This window comes from Delphinapterus leucas, chromosome 10, assembly GCF_059928025.1.
Source record: "Delphinapterus leucas isolate spDelLeu-1000000601 "Yukka" chromosome 10, BTC_Dleu_Yukka2, whole genome shotgun sequence".
Classification (NCBI taxonomy): Eukaryota; Metazoa; Chordata; class Mammalia; order Artiodactyla; family Monodontidae; genus Delphinapterus; species Delphinapterus leucas.
The window spans coordinates 12,726,829-12,743,527 of record NC_143138.1 but is presented as its reverse complement, the minus strand read 5'-3'; the positions used below and the strand labels follow the sequence as shown (position 1 = coordinate 12,743,527).

Below are 16,699 nucleotides of genomic sequence, written 5' to 3'. Positions count from 1 at the left end.
TGCTCACCGTGTGCGGTACACAGGGGGGGTGTCTCTCCAGGTTCTTTGTGTAGGACCCCCTTGCCCAGGAAGTCAAGTGCCCCTGTCGCCGTCTGTGGGCTTTTCCGTCTGGAGGCTGGGTAAACTGCAAGACTTGCAGACCTGCGGCGCCACGGCACTCCTTTGTCAAAGATTCACGCATCTCGAGATAAGAGGATCATGCATGTGATTATTTTCTACATGTTAATTGTTCAAAGCTCCGTCTTTAAAATTCAAGTAGTCAGCCAAGCAGTGGGCCGTCCACGTTCGTCAGACATTAATTGTGCACCTAGTAAGTACCAGAGGGCCAGGCGCTGGGATTTCTTATCTCTCCGGCCTGCATACCTGTGCTGGTTTATGGGATGGATTTAATGTTTTATTTTTAATCTCTTTCTCTTCCAGTTTTCCAAAGAAATTAGTCCGTTTTCTGGGTGAAGAGAAACCAATCTGTTTTCACAGGGTGAGTAATCCTTTGACTCCTTTATATATATTTTTTACTCACGTTACTTAGCACGCATTCTCTGGGAGTTTTCTCCTACCTGGAACCAAGAGACTCTTTGTACTCATTACATTTCCCCTTTCCTTTGGAGGGGAGGGTTTCCCCTGGTGTTTTTCTGCCATTTCTTTTGGCTGTTCACAGGTTTTGTCTCTTCTGAGTTGTTACCACCGTTACTATTACCTTGTTCAGTTTGCAGAGGGGATGAGGTAGGAAGTTTCTTCCCGCCCCCGCCCCCCCCCCCCAGTGGCTGATGCACAGAAACACGGCCGTGGGCAAGGAGAACCCATTCGTTTTGTTCCTGTGACATACTGTTTTGTTTTAACACCACGACAGAGAATCATAGGATGTGAGCACTAGATGGGATGTTATAGCTCATCTAGCAAAGCCCCTATGTCCAGATGGGACAGCTGAGGCCCTGAGGGCTTCCCCCAACCCTGGCATCTAAGCCTAGATTATGAGAGAGGCATTTAACTCTTAGCTGCGTGGGGTCATGCCCTCCCCCATCACAATCCCACACAGAGCTGTCCTTTGAATCCCAGTACCTTCTGGGGATACAGAGTTACAGGCAGTTCAACCCGATGTAATCCTGATAAACTAATGGTAACGTCCCTCTAAGGCAAGTGTCAGGAGTGATGCTTGTTGCTACTTAACTTTCTAATAATCACACTTGCTTACTACCAAGACGAGAGAGGTTGATTGCATGGAGGTACCCAGAACGTTTCCATTTTGGACCTCATCTGAGAGGGCCTAGTTTTTGTTTCCTTTGCGCCTTTACCAAACCACCGCATTTGCAATGCCCCGTCACGTGCTGAGACTCGGTGGTCCACCTGCTTTGCAGCTAGACGCCGAGGTGCACCTGCAGGTGCTTGCTGGCCAACTGCAGAGCGGCACGCCCCCCACTCAGGGCTGTCTGCACCTGCAGAGCGAGGCTTAGCAGGTTTCTTGAATTGCTGTGCAAATTTGGCCCGCAATCATAGACTCTCGGAGAAACATTTCTTCACTAAAAAAAAAAAATTATGCTTTGTACATGAGGGCACAGTTGTGGGGTGTTGCGGCGAATATACAAATATGGGATCCCAGAAGGTGAACCTACCTGTGGTTCTTTCGAGATGCCTGTGCCAGACCTGGCTCTGGATCATGTTCATTTAGGTTGATGATCTAGGTGCACTTATTTCCAAAATGTTCCATGTCCTCTAGAGATTGGCCCAAGCGTAGTATTGAGAGCCTGTGTCCGTTATTTTATCCCACTTGTCAACTTAATCACTTTACCTTAACAAATGGGGGCTTCTCTTCTGCCCTTACTGGAGTCCCTGTAAAGGAACTTGAGTTTCCTGCTTTTCAGGGTACAGAGGTAGTCTGCTTTCTACCAACGCACTGTACGGAATTTAGGACATGGATTGCTGATTCGCTGAGAGGCCGTCCGCCTGCGTATTACTCTAAAATTGATCTCTCCTGTCTCCCCATACTCCATGTGCATGAATTGTGCATTATTAGAACTGTGAGTGTGAGGGTTTCCATTTCCTCATCTTATCCAAGAAAAGCCCAGAAGGTTTATCCCCAGAGCACACCAAAGTATAACATGGAACACTGAGGTCTGCTGCTACCTAGGGAATCAAAGGGTCTCTGTGGAACTAAGAGATTGATAAAGACTAAAACAGGACACAGTTCAGGGCCTTAGGAAAGGGGGAATGTGCTAAATTCCGTGCCTATTTTGTGCTATTCTTTAAGTAAAGAATAAACTGGTAGAGAGGGGTGTGAGGTAAGAAATGGTAAAGCGATAAAATAAGGACCACCTGAACTCACGCCGGCCACTTGTAGCAACTTCGGTTTCCTGCTGGGTTGCAAGTAGCTTGAAGTCGACAGTCAGGAGGTATCAAATCATTATCCCAAATACTACAAGCTGTTTGCTTTTACCAGTTGGGGGAAAACTAAACACACACCGAAGCCGTGAGTTTTCAAAAAGCAACTCAGAGGCTGATCCCCACATCTTGGGTTTGTACCACACAGGTCCACGTGCTGCACGCGGGTCCGCCTTGTAAAAACGTGTCACTGGGCTCCAGCTCATGGTACATGCGGGGTGGCTGGACCCGGGAACAAGGTTGCTGTCGTTTCCAAGCTCGAACAGTGCTCGGCCTCGATGGTGTCCCTTTAAGGGAAATCTAGGGAAATGCTCTTGCCAGTGCTGGGATTTTATTTGCTAGAGGCCAAGTAGCAATGGCATGTGTTGGTTCCATAGCAACATGTCTCTGCAGCCAGAAAAAATATAATGACTATGGCAGCCAGTGTATCCCGGGCAGGTTGAGCACAGCCCCGATGCCTCCTTTTATTTTCCACCTTATCCTGGCCCGCCTTTCCCCTCCTGTAGAGAGTGTGGGCTGCTATCTCTGCTATTAACACTTGCCTCCTGTCCCCACCGAGCTGGGGACTCGAGGAGGAAGGCGGTGTCTGTAGTAAAATTCTGCAGGGCCCCGAGTGTGCCAGCAGAGCTGGCAGAGCCTCCCTGCCTCAGCAAAGCCAAGTCGGCGGAGAGTCTGTCCTTTTCATCATCCCTGTGACCAAGCAGCCCTGGCAGGGTGGCTCAGTGGGCAGAGTACTTCCTGTATATTGGGGTCAGCTGCTCCTGGCTGGAAAGTGGGCAGGGAAACAGCGGTGTGAGATCTAGGGAAACAGAGGACCCGTTTAATGTGCTCCACAGGGATTGAGGAGACCCCTCCCGGGGCAGAGTGCAGCGCCAGGCACGGTAGGGCTGCACCCAGAAATCAGTGCACGTGGCACACCTTCTAGGAGCTTCCACCAGAGATGCAGTTTCCAATTGCAGTCTCTCCAGTGTGTGGGGTCGAGGTTTTAACACTTCTCTGATGTTTTCTCTAAAATCCTCCATGAAACCATTATAATCACTCTTGATATCAACAGATGCTTTTTCCCCCCAAACTCCTGAAACATTTAAAAAATCTTTACCATCTATTTGACATTTGGTTTGTATTTCCTTTTTTAATACATAATGCTTTGTGGGCCTGAACTCTTTCTAGTTAGAGGGTAAGGCCTTCAAGGTCAGGAACCATCTATCTTTCTCTTCATCTGTTTTTTATTTTTTTCTCTAATGCTCAGAACTGAGCGCTGTAGATAGTAACCATACATTAATATTTCTTCATGATAACATTATAGTCTCATCCAGTCTCATAAGGAAGCTTTGAGGCAAGTGTGTAAATATACTAAATTCTTTTAAATTCTTCAGAGAAAAGATAAATTCAAGAAATTCTTTAACTGCTGTGGTTTAAAAAAAAAAAAACCATGTAGATATGAAATCACAAGGTAAGAATATCTAAAGACTTCACATTTCCTCTTCTTCCTCTTTGTGGCTACTGACCATGACCTGTGTACCATAGGGTTTCACAGTGGCACTGAAGTCATCCCCCCCCGCCCCGCCTTCTTCTCCCCCAATATTCACTACTTTGGTTGAATTAGCCTTACTATACCTTTTGGGCCAGGCCTCTCAGTCAAACCCCTAGCCATGTCTTTGGAGCTGTTAAGTAAGCGATTGGAAGGATTTTTCAATAAGGTGACAGGTTTGATAGATTAGGATAGTGGTTCCTAATTTAGTTTTGAGGTCCGTTGGAGGAGGGAAGGTTTTTATTGTATAAAAACCTTTATCTTCAAAGAGTACCCTTCCCTTCCCAAGTCCTGAGCCAACTGAGAGCCAGTACAAGTGTAATTATAAGGCAGATGGAGCCAGGGTGCACCTCGGTGACGGATGACGGTTAACTGGGTTAGAAGTTGTATCTCAGGTTGAGAACCAAAGAGCTTCCCAACTCATTCTCTAGTCTGGGCCTGATCACAGTCTACCCGCAGGGAAGTTTTGGGTCTGCAGGCCACTGTAAAGAAGGAAGGAAAAAGAGACCCCAGTTCTGTGCACAGCCGCCCTGCCCCCCTACCCCGTGCTCAACATTTTAACTCTACCCAGTGGTGGATTAACCCTACCCAGTGGAGTTAGTTTCCCAAGGAGAGGCATGGTCCACGCTGGGTTTAGCCTCCAGCCAGCTACCTCACTCCACATCCTTGGGAAAGAAAAAGGATGAAGTAAAAAAAAAAACGCCAGGAGGGCTTCGAGAAAATCCTTCCCATAGAAAACAGAGGAATGGAGTGTGCTGTTGGCCTCTGGCTCTGCTCTCATCTCTCACTCTCCACACTTTGGTCCCCAGTCTCCCTCTGGCCATCTCACCCACTGGGTTTTCTTCGTAGCTCCTTGGTTCGTATATCTGTTAACTGGTTTATTGTTAGTCTCCTCTTTTAGGACGGTAGTGAAAGCAGAAACCTCACCCGTATCGTTGCTGTATCGCAGTACTCGAAGCTATACACGCACATAGGCATTTGATTAAACCTTGGAATACATGAAATGTTTTTATGCCTCTTCTCACGTTTAATTGCCTGGATGTCCTTGTGCCCCATCTTGCCTGGCACATACCTATTCATATCATAACACTCAGTTCATCTGTCAGTTCTCTGTGGAATCTTTCAGTTTCCCTTCTTCCAAGGGGAAGGAGCACCTTTTTGTTGCCAGTTGCCAGGAGTTGTGCGCGCGAGCGCGCATGTCTGCATCTTCTTTGTGTACAGCTGTGTGTGCTCTCTTTCTGGATATGGTTCTGTAACACTTAAGTTCACTTATTTGTTTATATATTTATCACCTTTACTGGATTGTAAACTCCTTGGGAACTGGGAAACCTTATTTGTCCCTGTTTCTGTAATACCTGCCATGTAGTAGGTGCTCAGTAAATGTAAATGATATTAGCACTCTTTACCACATGCCAGGTACTGCTGTCTCTTAGTGCTTAAAACAACTTTCTAAGTACTTGCATGTATTAATGTATGTAATCCTCACAACAAGCTTACCAGATACTTTTTTTTTTTTTTTTTTTTTTTTTGGTACGCGGGCCTCTCACTGTCATGGCCTCTCCCGTTGCGGAGCACAGGCTCCGGACGCGCAGGCTCAGCGGCCATGGCTCACGGGCCCAGCCACTCCGCGGCATGTGGGATCTTCCCGGACCGTGGCACAAACCCGCATCCCCTACATCGGCAGGAGGACTCTCAACACTGCGCCACCAGGGAAGCCCCAGATACATTTTTAACTCTCACAGATAAGGAAACTGGGGCGTAGAGAGTTGAGGTGACTAGGCTGTGGTCTCACAGCTAGCCTGTTTCTATAGCTGTTACTGTCTGCTGATTCTCGGAGAAGGACCGTATAGACGGACGAATGAATGACTAAATGGGAACCCTAGAAGCCCAGATGCATATCGTTAAACAGGGCCACAGTAAGAAATGATCACCGAGTCAACCTGTGATTAGCCATGGTTGATGTAGGTCCCTGGATGAATCCCTAAAGTTTTATAGTAGCTATTGTGCTTAATTCCTAATTATCCGTGCCAGCAGAGTGGTATTAGTTAATGAAAGTAAATAATTGTCATTATATTTGGGGGATTATTTCTTAATGGGAAAATTGTTAAATCATCAATTACGAGTTACAGTTGCTCTGTGTAAGGCTCACTGCTAAATTTGGGGAGAAATGGGAGGTCAGAGGAAGTGAGTTGGAGGGTGAAAAGGAGAACCCAGGAGTATAAACTAAGGTTGTTGTGTTTAACAGGCTCTTGCTTACTTGAAGAGGTGCGATGACAGGTAAAGTTAAGGAAATCAAAAGAAGTAAAGGGCAGTCAATATGAGAACGATCACAAGGCATTATTACACATGATTAATTGCCAAATGGTGATAGTAGAGAAAATGAAAGTCATCGTGTTAGTCAGGATAGGATGGGCCTCATGCTTCAGAGGGTCAATCCTAAACTCTCACTGGCTTAACCAAGTAGAAGTTTCCTTCTCCCTCAATCAGCGTGCGCTGTGAATCTGGTGTCTCTGCAGGACACTGTCCTCCACGCATGGCTCCCCGATGCAGGCTGCATGGATCTTTTTATCCTACCAGCTAGAGACCTCCCTGTAATCACAGGGGGAGAGAGAAAACTTGGAGAATTACACGAGCGATGAAATGCTTCAGAGCTTTGCCCTGGAAAGGGCATGTACCACCTGCTATGTCCTAGACAAGGCATTCAGCCTTTTATACATAAGCTCCCACCTTTCCAATCCTCAGATTCCTTTTTGTGTTTCTCCCACCCAGCACACTGTAGGTGCTCCATGAATATCTGTCGGGTGAAGGAATGAATGAACGTAGCGATGAATTGTCACTCGTGACTGATTGTGTTTATAACAGGAATGCACGTGACAGCCCCCGAACCCAGACTTGGAAAAACTAAGCCTGGCTTGAAGATGTTGATTAAAATTAAAAGAGCATTATTTAAAAAAAAATAATAATAACAGAGCTGACATTGATTAGCCACAGTGAGTGGAAAATCATGAAGACATGAACAGATTAAATCCAATCTAGCTGGTGGTTGAGCTCCTGATAAAGCCCAGCCTTTCATGCTTCAGCCCTGTCTCGGCCCTGTCACTGTCTGTCCCCTGCGTGAAGTCACAGTTCATGTGTTATCTGGTGCCAGCTGCCCTTCTAGCCGTGTTCCTCCTGAACCAGGTAGAGATTACTGTCCTCATTTTAAAACAAAGAAACTGAATTAAGGAGAGGTTAACCTGTCCAGGATGCTGCCGTGATTCCAGCCCAGGTGTGTTTGACTGCACTGCACCGTCTCTCCCCTGCGTCAGGCTCTCTCACACGTGCACCTGCTGCCTCCAGTCCTGGGGTCTGGCAGACGGCAGCATCCACCTCCAGATCAATGGAGAAAGGGGGTTCCAGACAGGGGCAAAGCATGGCCGAGCCCAGCATAGCAGCCGAATGTGAAAAATAAGTTGGAAACTCTGTGTGTGAGTCAATGTGGAAAGCGGTATGCTCATAGAGACTGGGGCAGATCTCACTGGAAAGGTAGGTAGGGGTCACAGCACATGTGTCAGACCAAAGAACGGGGCCTCTCAGCCACGTCTCCGTGTGTTGTATTTGATCAAGAGAAACCTGAGGGCTTCCCTGGTGGCGCAGTGGTTGAGAGTCCGCCTGCCGATGCAGGGGACACGGGTTCGTGCCCCGGTCTGGGAAGATCCCACATGCCGTGGAGCGGCTGGGCCCGTGAGCCATGGCCACTGGGCCTGCGCGTCCGGAGCCTGTGCTCCGCAGCGGGAGAGGCCGCAACAGTGAGAGGCCCGCGTACCACAAAAAAAAAAAAAGAGAAACCTGAATGCTGGGAGTCCCAGTGATCACAGCCACTAACAGATTCCTAGAAAATGGGGCTTGTTTCTGGTTTGCGGGGGGTGGTCGGTGGAGATGGAGGGGCCCTGCCTGTCTTTGTTTTAATGTGAGCAGGGCAGCGCTGTGGAGCGGGTCCTGAACTGAGGGTTCGTAATCACTGGAGATCTTTCAGCAAGCTGGTGATGGGACCAGCCTTGTTTCAGTGAGATTAGCTTTACAACTGTGTTCACGGCCCAGGAGATGGTGGGGAGAAAACCAGAGACGGGGGCCCTGGTTGGGAGGTTATTACAGGCAAAAGGAGATAAGACTTTGAAAACTTGGGAGCATTATGAAGGGACAGATGTGGTTGACACTACAAGGAAAAAATTGACCAAAATGGGATGATTGTGTGGATGTAAGAAACAAGGGGAGGAGTTGGAGACTCCTTTTTGAGACTGACTTTTTGAGCCCAGGTGGCTGTTGAAGGTGTCCTATGTTATATATCTTTCGAGCTTTTTTTTTTTTTTTTCGGTACATGGGCCTCTCACTTTTGTGGCCTCTCCCGTTGCGGAGCACAGGCTCCGGACGTGCAGGCTTAGCGGCCATGGCTCACAGGCCCAGCTGCTCGGTGGCACGTGGGATCCTCCCGGACCGGGGCACAAACCCGTGTCCCCTGCATCGGCAGGCGGACTCTCAGCCAGTGCGCCACCAGGGAAGCCCTTGAGCTTATATCAGTAACAGTGTTGTTCTATGAGTTGAGGCTTCTTGGGTAGAATTGGCGGTAGCCTTAGACCAAGATAAGCCCCCTTTGAGTAACTGCGTATCGTCTTAACCCCAACCTTATCTCTTCCTGCCCTGCCCTCCCCAAGGTTTAGGATCAATTCTTAAATCAGCAGCAAAGTCATCAGGCTGCAATTTCATCTCCGTCCTGGCCCTCTAGTGGAGATAATGGCTTAAACGTGGGCCGTTTAAACGTAGAATTAAATGTTGCAGCATCTAGCCCCTGATGAGAGAGGGCTCACCGTCCACGCAGTGAGAACTGTCTTTCTCTCCTGCTGGTTTGCCTCGTTACCAGACTCAAGCTCCCCATGGCTCTGGGAAATACATGGCAACATTTTGCTGGTTGGTCAAGATTTTGCAAGCTGACAATTCATCTGAGCTTCACAAGGCCGCTGCACATTGCTTTCTTGGTCGTTTTAGCCTGACAGGAGAGTGCCAGTTTTGATAGAAGGGAGAAAGAAGGCTGATGTGACAGAAGGGGAATGTTTTGCATTCCCATTTTACTTTCTGGGACTAGTCGTATCACATTTCGTAGGCGCCTGTCTCTAGTGGCAGAGGACAGTCTAATGAGAGAAGCTAAATTGTATGCAGTTCACACACCTCAACTCTTAGCTCCCAAGAACCAGAGTGAGTGCTGAGTCCCTGGGATTCAGGAGTCCATCAGCCTCAGGTCTCTTTTCCTTGAATATAGGCTGGAGTTGGAGAGATGCTAGCAGGGGAGAAGAAAACTCCTAACCTCCTGCCTTTCTTCTCTGCTTTCTGTGTGGGTCTGGGAAGCTGGCATCTCTGGCCAGAGGTGCAGAAAGTGTGATAGAGGAGGAGGGCTTCAGGTTGCCGTCCCTCTCCCTGGAATGCCCTTGGCCCTTCCGACACTGCCCTTGGTGGGTAGACCTTCCTGCTTGCCCTAGTTGGCAAGTGAACTGCTCCTCTCTATGAAAGCTTTGCCCCTTCTCCAATCTGAGCAAGGAGTAGGGCCCTGCTTCTAGTGGGAGACACTTGGCATTCCCCATTATTTCAAGCCCTCTTACCAGCCCATAAAATCACCACAATTTGTTAGATTGATTCTTAAGATTCCTTTGAAATAGCAAGATGATCGGAAACCTCAATCATGTTTGGGATGGGGGAGGTTGTACATTTAAACAGAAAGGCTGAACTATTTATAGATTGTGATGTATTATGTTTCAGGGAGAAGGTGGCAGTCAGCTTTGTTCCCCATCTTGTATAGTTTCAAGAGTAGTTTCTCACTTGTTACTAGAAGACTGTAAACATTTCGAGTCTCCAGTGATATCTATATTCTTTTGATGTACTTTGCAGAGAAACTGAAGCAGGAACAGGCTTCAGAGTAAGCTAACTAAAGCATCTTGGGCTTTTGATCACTTTCCATTAGCATGAACGGTAATCTCTGTCCTGTCGGATTTTGTTTGAAAGGGCGTTTGCTGTTTAATGAAGATAAACACGTTGCTGGGTATTTAATACGTCTTCTCAACTCAGGGACTGAAAAATTCATACATGAGATTAGCCCTGTTGCCAGAGAGGGGATTTTCAATGTCCCAAACATTTCTCTAGCCATTGGCTGAACTTCTGAAATGTGCCTGTGCTAAGAAGAGCAGATACTGAACAGATATGTCATTTACAAAGCCTTCTTTTTCAATGGTGAGTCCCAGGGGCCTTTCAACCAAGTTGTTGCTATGTAATATTTGGTCAAAGGAAACCTGAGTGTAAGGAGGACACATGATCACAGCCACTAACAAATTCCTAGAAAGTGATGCTTGTTGTTTGTTGCTGGTTAGATGGTGGCCGTGTGGGGCAGGGGGTCTGAGCCGCTTTTCTTGTCACTGTTTTAATGCATATTCTGCTGTTGCTACTGACTCTGGCTCTTGCTCTGACTTGCAGGAGGGAGAGTATAACTGCGCTTCTTGGTGTCTGAAAACCTATGGGGAGAAATCTGAGAAGGCAGGGCCAGCCATAGACTTTGCTCAGCCCATTCTGTTGCTCTTTGCTTGCTGACATATTGGGAGAAAAAAGGCTTGGGTTCTAAAGTTGATTCTGTCTTAAGAGAAGAGTGCCTTTTAAATGTTTAGAACTTGGAAATGCTGTTTTTAAAATAAATTTAGTATTTGAAAAACAGGTGTCCAAGGAGTACAGATTCCTAATTGAAAGAACAGTAAACAAAACAGTTGCTTCCCTGTTAATGTAAAGTGCATTCCTTTCCTACAGAGTTGAGGGGCGGATTGGAGATGTGCCTATGGTCACATGCAGCTGTTTCCAGGTTCTGTGACCATTGTAGATTCCATGGCTCCACATCAGAGTCACTTGTGTCTTCTGCAGGAGTTATTTAGGGCCATGCAAACAAGTGGTGCTTTCTGAGGAAGGGAGACAGTGTATTAAAGCCCTGTGGTGAAACCTTTCCTGTTGGCCTGGGTGGCAGAACTTCTGAGGGTGAGAACATGCCTGTCGCTGTGAGGCTGAGGGGAGGGGGTGCCCCGTGTGTTCTGCTGCCAGCTCACACCTGGCTGCCTCGGGGCATCCTGTCCTGTCACTAGACTTACCCTCGAGTCTGCACAGACATCAGAGGGACCTGGTGAGGAGAAAGATGGGAGCAAGGTCAGAGCCGCACGCTTAGCAGCTCAGGTGCAGGAGGAAGCCAGGCCACCTGGGAGGGTCCTCTGGCAGTGGGTCAGCCACTTGGGCAGCGTGGTGGCCTGAGACTGACCTTCTCACCCTGCTGATGCCCCACAGAGTCCATCCTGTTTGCTCCAAGCCTCCGCAGCCTCACTTCTCTGTCCCCTGCTCCCTGAAGGCCACTTCTGCAGTGGGTGTATTAACTTGAATTTCTGAGATCATGAGTGAGCAGTTTGGAGAAGAAGATAGATGCTCCAGGCTTCTACCCCTAGTCCTGCAATAGACTCGAGCTTATTCACTTAGTGTCTCTTGTGTTACAAGACAAAGGTTAGGGATAAGTCCTACTATGGAATTATTATGTTTGCTGCCTGTCCATTTATGAGGGGGAGTGGAAGATAGAGGCAGGTGCGCTGTAAATTCCCATGCACGGTTTCTCCTGTTTGAAGTCAGGATAATTTGATTCGCGTGCAGATGCCCCCTAGTGGCCAGCACGGGGCCCTTGAAGAAGGACGATCCCAACTGCCACGGCCTCCCATCCCCAAGGAAACGCAACACCCACTTCACAGGAGTTGAGTGTCACATCAAGTCTGTATTTCCTTACTACGCTTTGTCTACCACGTAGGAAAAAAATCCAAAGCATTGTTACAGAACAGAGAAAGAAGTACTATTGCTACACTAAAGGAGGAGAACTCTTAGGTCTGTAGCACATCTGTATTATAAGTCTACTGGATGTGACAGAAGACCCTTTAAAGCTTTGATGTAAATATTTTCACGGCCAACCGATGCACTAAAGGAGAATTATACTATTGGCAATAGTGGGCAAGTCGTCTGCTGGCTTCCTACCCTTAAGTAGACAAGCTTTATAAAACTTCAGAATTTTCTCAGCCGTTTAGGTGGCCAAGGCAAACTTTGTTTTCCTCACGCAGAAGGTTGATATATATAGTTAACCTTCTGCTTGCTGACTCTAGAGCTTTAATATAGTCTTATATAACGAAAGCTTTATTCACTCATGATTATCTTTTGAAGGAATTGTGTAAATTCTGTTTCTGATGATTTTTTTTTCTAGTCAGCTCAACCAGTCAAGTTTGAAATGAGTGGCTAGTGTGAGCTTGATCAAGTGCATAGGAATCACCTTAGGGTCTTGTTAAAATGCAGTTTCTGACCCTCCAGGGCTGAGGTGAGGCCCGAGATTCCAGATTTCTAAGAAGCTCCCAGGTGATGCCAAAGACCGCACTTAGAGAAACAAAATAATAGTTGAGTAGCAAGGTGGTAGGTGATGCAGTCTGTGTCCTCCAGAATCTTATGAGCTAAAAAGGGACTTGAAAAAGTATACAGGTAATTAGGGCATAAGACAGAATGCAATGAAATGTACAATGAAAGTAAAAACGTGCTTTAGGGAGTTAGAGATGGAAATGATCACTTCTGCTTGGGAAGATCTGGAAAGTTTTCATGGAGAAGGTGATTTTTGAAATTGGAGTTGAGGTTTGGGTTAGTCTGCAGCAGCGGTGGGTAGGGGTGGTGAAGGCAAATGAGTCAAAAAGCATAGATTCTGGAAAATGAAGCATGTGTCCAAGGAACAAGCAGCAGCCCATTTGCCTGGGGTGGGGAAGGTATGAGATACACTTGGAAAAGTAAGTAGAAGTGATACTATGGACTGTCAGGCAGTGTAGGATGAAAACTCTGGACTAAAATCAAGTAGATTTTAGTTTGTTTGTAGATTTTCTGATGATGCCCATTCTAACTGCTGTGAGGTGATAACCGCATTGTAGTTTTGATTTGCATTTCTCTAATAATTAGTGATGTTGAGCAGCTTTTCATGTGCCTCTTGGCCATCTGTATGTCTTCTTTGGAGAAATGTCTATTTAGGTCTTCTGCCCATTTTTGGATTGGGTTGTTTGTTTTTTTAATATTGAGCTGCATGAGCTGTTTATATATTTTGGAGATTAATCCTTTGTCCGTTGATTTCTTTGCAAATATTTTCTCCCACTCTGAGGGTTGTCTTTTTGTCTTGTTTGTTGTTTGCTTTGCAAAAGCTTTTAAGTTTCATTAGGTCCCATTAGTTTATTTTTGTTTTTATTTCCATTACTCTAGGAGATGGATCAAAAAAGCTGTGATTTATTTCAAAGAGTGTTCTTCCTATGTTTTCCTCTAAGAGTTTTATAGTGTCTGGTCTTACATTTAGGTCTCTAATCCATTTTGAGTTTATTTTTGTGTATGGTGTTAGGGAGTGTTCTAATTTCATTCTTTCACATGTAGCTGTCCAGTTTTCCCAGCACCACTTATTGAAGAGACTGTCTTTTCTCCATTGTATATCCTTGCCTCCTTATAGATTAATTGACCATAGGTGTGTGGCTTTATCTCTGGGCTTTCTATCCTGTTCCATTGATCTATATTTTTTTGTGCCAGTACCATATCATATTGTCTTGATTACTGTAGCTTTGTACTATAGTCTGAAGTCAGGGAGTCTCATTCTTCCAGCTCCGTTTTTTTCCCTCAAGACTGCTTTGGCTATTCGGGGTCTTCTTTTGTGTCTCCATACAAATTTTAAGATTCTTTGTTCTAGTTATGTTTTAAAAAAAATGCCACTGGTAATTTGATAGGGATTGCATTGGATCTGTATATTGCTTTGGGTAGTATAGTTATCTTCACAATATTGTTTCTTCCAATCCAGGAACATGGTATGCCTCTCCATCTGTTTGTGTCATCTTTGATTTCTTTCATCAGTATCTCATAGTTTTCTGAGTACAGGTCTTTTACCTCCTTAGGTAGGTTTATTCCTAGGTATTTTATTCTTTTTGTTGCAGTGGTGAATGGGATTGTTTCCTTAATTTCTCTTTCTGATCTTTCATTGTTAGTGTATAGGAATGCAAGAGATTTCTGTGCATTAATTTTGTACCCTGCGACTTTACCAAATTAATTGATTAGCTCTAGTAGTTTTCTGGTGACATCTTTAGGACTCTCTATGTATAGTATCAACTGCAAACAGTGACAGTTTTACTTCTTTTCCAATTTGTATTCCTTTTATTTCTTTTTCTTCTCTGATTGCCGTGGCTAGGACTTCCAAAACTATGTTGAATAATAGTGGTGAGAGTGGACATCCTTGTTTTGTTCCTGATCTTAGAGGAAATGCTTTCAGTTTCTCATCACTGAGAATGATGTTTGCTGTGGGTTTGTCGTACATGGCCTTTATTATGTTGAGGTAGCTTCCCTCTATGCCCACTTTCTGGAGAGTTTTTATCATAAATGGGTGTTGAATTTTGTGAAAAGCTTTTTCTGCATCTATTGCGATGATCATATGGTTTTTATTCTTCAGTTTGTTAATATGGTGTATCACATTGATTTGTGTATATTGAAGAATCCTTGCATCCCTGGGATAAATCCCATACACCACGGTGTATGATCCTTTTAATGTGTTGTTGGATTCCGTTTGCTAGTATTTTGTTGAGGATTTTTGCATCTATATTCATCAGTGATATTGGTCTATAATTTTCTTTTTTTGTAGTATCTTTGTCTAGTTTTGGTATCAGGGTGATGGTGGCCTCCTAGAATGAGTTTGGGAGTGTTCCTTCCTCTGCAATTTTTTGGAAGCTTTTGAGAAGGATGGGTGTCAGCTCTTCTCTAAATGTTTGATAGAATTCACCTGTGAAGCCATCTGGTCCTGGACTTCTGTCTGTTGGAAGATTTTTAATCACAGTTTCAACTTCATTACTTGTGATTTGTCTGTTTATATTTTCTGTTTCTTCCTGGTTCAGTCTTGGAAGGTTATACCTTTCTAAGAATTTGTCCATTTCTTCCAGGTTGTCCATTTTATTGGCATGGAGTTGCTTGTAGTAGCCTCTTAGGATGCTTTGTATTTCTGTGGTGTCCATTGTAACTTCTCCTTGTTCATTTCTAACTTTATTGATTTGAGTCCTCTCCCTCTTTTTCTTGATGAGTCTGGCTAAAGGTTTATCAATTTTGTTTATCTTCTCAAAGAACCAGCTTTTAGTTTTATTGATCTTTGCTATTGTTTTCTTTTTTCTATTTCATTTATTTCTGCTCTGATCTTGATGATTTCTTTCCTTCTGCTAACTTTGGGTTTTGTTTGTTCTTCTTTCTCTAGTTCCTTTAGGTGTAAGGTTAGATTGTTTATTTGAGATTTTTCTTGTTTCTTGAGGTAGGCTTTTATAGCTATAAACTTCCCTCTTAGAATTGCTTTTGCTGCATCCCATAGGTTTTGGATCATCGTGTTTTGTTGTCATTTGTCTCTAGGTATAAGTGTTCTCCAGTTTGTGAATCACCCACCCAGCAGTTATGGGATTTGGTTTTATTGTGACTGCGCCCCTCCTACCGCCTCATTGTGGCTTCTCCTTTGTCTTTGGATGTGGGTATGTTTTTTGGTGAGTTCCAGTGTCTTCCTGTCAATGATTGTTCAGCAGTTAGTTGTGATTCTGGTGCTCTTGCAAGAGGGAGTGAGCACACGTCCTTCTACTCTGCCATCTTGAACCAATCTCCATCCTTGTGCTTGGTCTAAAATAGCTTCTTACCCTGCTTTGCTCTTTTCATAGCACTTTTTGCTATCTGACATTATGATTTTTTATTTGTGCCGAATATGGCAAGTAGGGCCAAGCCTTGCCCTCAAGGAGCTTATAGTCAACTGGAAGAGGTAGACAATAAATACGTAAACGAATATATATGAGAAATGAAGGGAAAATGAGAAAAAATAACAAGGGGGAGGGATGGAACCACTTTAGCTTGGGTGAGCAGGAAAAGCCTGGCTTAGGAGATGACATTAACCTGCAGATGGGCAGAGCAACTGACATATGCAAAAGCCTTGAGATAAGAAGTGCTTGGCGCATTCAGAGAACCTGATCTTGAACCCATGTGGCTGAAGACCAGGGTGAGTTAGAGGGCTATGAAGTTAGAGTTGGCAAGCCACAGATAGCGAAGAGCCTTGGAACTGACAAGGAGGTTCGATTCTGTTAAGTACCTGGAAAGTCACGTGAGGGCTGAAACACGCAGGGTGGATTAGAGGATGGCAAGAAAGCAGGGAATGGGGAAGGAAAACCTGTAGTTGGCCTGAGAGGACGTGATAGTGGTTTGGACTTGAATGGTGGTAGCAACCTCAGAGAGAGGTAGGTGAGTTCAAGACGTATGTGTTCTCAAGGTCAGCTGTGCAGGACTTGTAGTTTTCTGATGTGGATGAAGGATAGGAACGTGGTCACCAGGATAATTCCTAGGTTTCTGGCTTGAGCAAGTAAGGAAATGAATGTCGCTCACAGAGATGGGGAGAACAGGCACAGAACAGAATTTTGAAAATGTTGAGTTTAAGGTGTACATAAGACATTTTTTTTTTTTAATGTGGTGGAATACAGAATTTCCCATTTTAATCATTTTAAGATGTTCAGTTCAGTAGTGTTAAGTATGCACATGTTGTGCCCCCAATCTCCAGAACTCTTTTCATCTTGTAAAACTGAAACTCCACATTCGTTAAATAATAATTTCCCATTCTTCTCCCCCTGCCCTTGGCAAGCACCGTTTAACTTCCTGTCTCTATGAAGTTGACTACTCTCAATATATCATATAAGT

At 45.1% G+C, this 16,699-nt stretch overlaps 1 protein-coding gene across 5 annotated transcripts in view; it reads left to right on the top strand.

Moving 5' to 3' along the window:
* Positions 1 to 16,699, top strand: part of ATXN1 (ataxin 1) — a 243,075-nt gene that overhangs the window by 54,938 nt on the left and 171,438 nt on the right. For all 5 annotated transcript variants that reach the window (XM_022586719.3, XM_089918378.1, XM_022586720.3 and 2 more), the window contains one exon: positions 421 to 478. The gene's annotated coding sequence lies outside the window, so the exon portion shown is untranslated. The remainder of the gene's footprint in view (positions 1 to 420; positions 479 to 16,699) is intronic.